Genomic DNA, 3,074 nt, shown 5'->3' with positions numbered 1-3,074 from the left:
AATTTACATTACTACACTCTAACTGTTTAGTATTCTTCCTTCTCTCAAGCAGGTCAATCTACATTCTCCGCCCCGCCCCTAAGAGCAAACAGGTGGTTCTGCTAATCTCAGCATGTGGCCTTTCAGTCTAGATAGGATTTAGATTTACCAGGAGAGCTAGGGAAGTAGAAATTTCATATATATTTACAAAGTTCTTATTTTGATAGATATAGGCTTAGTCCCTTAACTGGCCTCTGGCTTTTCACCCTTGCTGTTACTGCAAGGTGTCCTTAGTTCCTCAGGCTACTGGGAATAACAGAGATGAAGAGAAAAGACTTTTAGCTCCTATTTTAACCAAAATTAATGGTGTTAATAGTGACATAATTCTTGTCTAGGCCTTGCTAAATCTGAGGTTGACAAGTCTCACATAGAGGCCTCGCAATAACTCAGAATTGCGATACTGATTCATAATCATATGAATACGGTATGGGTACCGCTTGGCGCAGGAGATCACTGCGGAGGGAAGGTCCAATTTGACCGTTTCTGAGTTCCCTGTGCGACACACCTGATTTAAAAAGAGGTTGGTATCTGACTCCAGATAAAAACCAAAATACTTACGGCTCTGCCTCCCCTCCCCAAAAGATACCAAGAGCCACAGATGTGAGTTGTTACAATACTCACGGGAGGATCAGGTTAATGTCCACCCAAGTCAAGGTTAAGGCCCACTCATCTACGGATGAGAAAATCATTTGATCACCTCTGTTAAGCATTGCCTATTTAAACTTAATTAACAGGGGGGAGAGAGATTGGAGACCTTGCTGTCGTAAGAGCAGGCCCTTCACTGCCTCCCACCCAAAAAATAAAAAAGCCAATTGGCCTTGTACTAGGAGCCAGCCAGTCTTAATCGCTTCTCACTGTTTCCCCTGCCTGTCACCCAAAATTGTGGATAATTATCAGTTCAGTGTTATTCTAAAATTGTTTAGCTAAACTCAGCCAGGGTTCCAACGCCCTACTTAAAAGGCAAACAGGTAGCTACCTATTCAGCATTAATTAGCATTATAAAGTCAGAGCCTACAGCCTTAGCCAGATACAGTTTACCATTAGAATAGTTAAGAAATCCCACGGAAATAGGTTTTTTCTTTAGCCCTAGGAACTTAGGCAGAACTATTGAACATAGATAATCTTTCTGCCACAGGCCACCCCTTTTTTATTTTTATTTTTGTTATCTAATGGGGGGAAATGTGGTCTCCCTTCCCCCAGCCTGGAACCTGCCTGCTCTAGGGCGGAGCTACCGGCTCATTCGTCCTGCCACGCCCACTGCTGGAACCTGACTCTGCTGCCTGGAGGCACACACTTGTTTGTCCTGCTACTGGACCCCGAGTTACTTGGCGGGAAATTGGGTTCCCTCCCCCTCCCTTTATAAACTGAGTGTTTGGAAATATTAAATTGAGTCTTGATCAGAGTTTTGTCTTGACTTCATTCTTTTCTTCCGCCCCGTCTAGATTCCTCTCTTTGCAGGGAACTGCCATTCTCAGTTGAACCGTTCGTGTTGTGGACCGCGGGCGGGCCGCAACAATATACTATGTACTGCACTGTGCGTTTCTTATATTCTAAGTTTTTCAGTGCAACTCACTCATATACTATGTACTACACTGTGCGTTTCTTATATTCTAAGTTTTTCAGTGCAACTCACTCATATACTATGTACTACACTGTGCGTTTCTTAAATTCTAAGTTTTTCAGTGCAACTCACTCATATACAATGTACTACACTGTGCGTTTCTTATATTCTAAGTTTTTCAGTGCAACTCACTCATATACTATGTACTACACTGTGCGTTTCTTATATTCTAAGTTTTTCAGTGCAACTCACTCATATACTATGTACTACACTGTGCGTTTCTTAAATTCTAAGTTTTTCAGTGCAACTCACTCATATACAATGTACTACACTGTGCGTTTCTTATATTCTAAGTTTTTCAGTGCAACTCACTCATATACTATGTACTACACTGTGCGTTTCTTATATTCTAAGTTTTTCAGTGCAACTCACTCATATACTATGTACTACACTGTGCGTTTCTTATATTCTAAGTTTTTCAGTGCAACTCACTCATATACTATGTACTACACTGTGCGTTTCTTATATTCTAAGTTTTTCAGTGCAACTCACTCATATACTATGTACTACACTGTGCATTTCGTGTAATGCGGGTTTTTCAGTAAATTCTAAGTTTTTCAGTGCAACTCACTCATATACTATGTACTATACTGTGCGTTTCTTATATTCTAAGTTTTTCAGTGCAACTCACTCATATACTTTGTACTACACTGTGCGTTTCTTATATTCTAAGTTTTTCAGTGCAACTCACTCATATACTATGAAAAACACTGTGCGTTTCTTAAATTCTAAGTTTTTCAGTGCAACTCACTCATATACTATGTACTACACTGTGCGTTTCTTATATTCTAAGTTTTTCAGTGCAACTCACTCATATACTATGTACTACACTGTGCGTTTCTTATATTCTAAGTTTTTCAGTGCAACTCACTCATATACTATGTACTACACTGTGCGTTTCTTATATTCTAAGTTTTTCAGTGCAACTCACTCATATACTATGTACTACACTGTGCGTTTCTTATATTCTAAGTTTTTCAGTGCAACTCACTCATATACTATGTACTACACTGTGCGTTTCTTATATTCTAAGTTTTTCAGTGCAACTCACTCATATACTATGTACTACACTGTGCATTTCGTGTAATGCGGGTTTTTCAGTAAATTCTAAGTTTTTCAGTGCAACTCACTCATATACTATGTACTACACTGTGCGTTTCTTATATTCTAAGTTTTTCAGTGCAACTCACTCATATACTTTGTACTACACTGTGCGTTTCTTATATTCTAAGTTTTTCAGTGCAACTCACTCATATACTATGAAAAACACTGTGCGTTTCTTAAATTCTAAGTTTTTCAGTGCAACTCACTCATATACTATGTACTACACTGTGCGTTTCTTATATTCTAAGTTTTTCAGTGCAACTCACTCATATACTATGTACTACACTGTGCGTTTCTTATATTCTAAGTT

This window comes from Mus caroli, unplaced genomic scaffold (genome assembly GCF_978045245.1).
Source record: "Mus caroli unplaced genomic scaffold, Mus_caroli_1 scaffold_25, whole genome shotgun sequence".
NCBI lineage: Eukaryota > Metazoa > Chordata > Mammalia > Rodentia > Muridae > Mus > Mus caroli.
Note: the sequence above shows the minus strand (reverse complement) of the source record.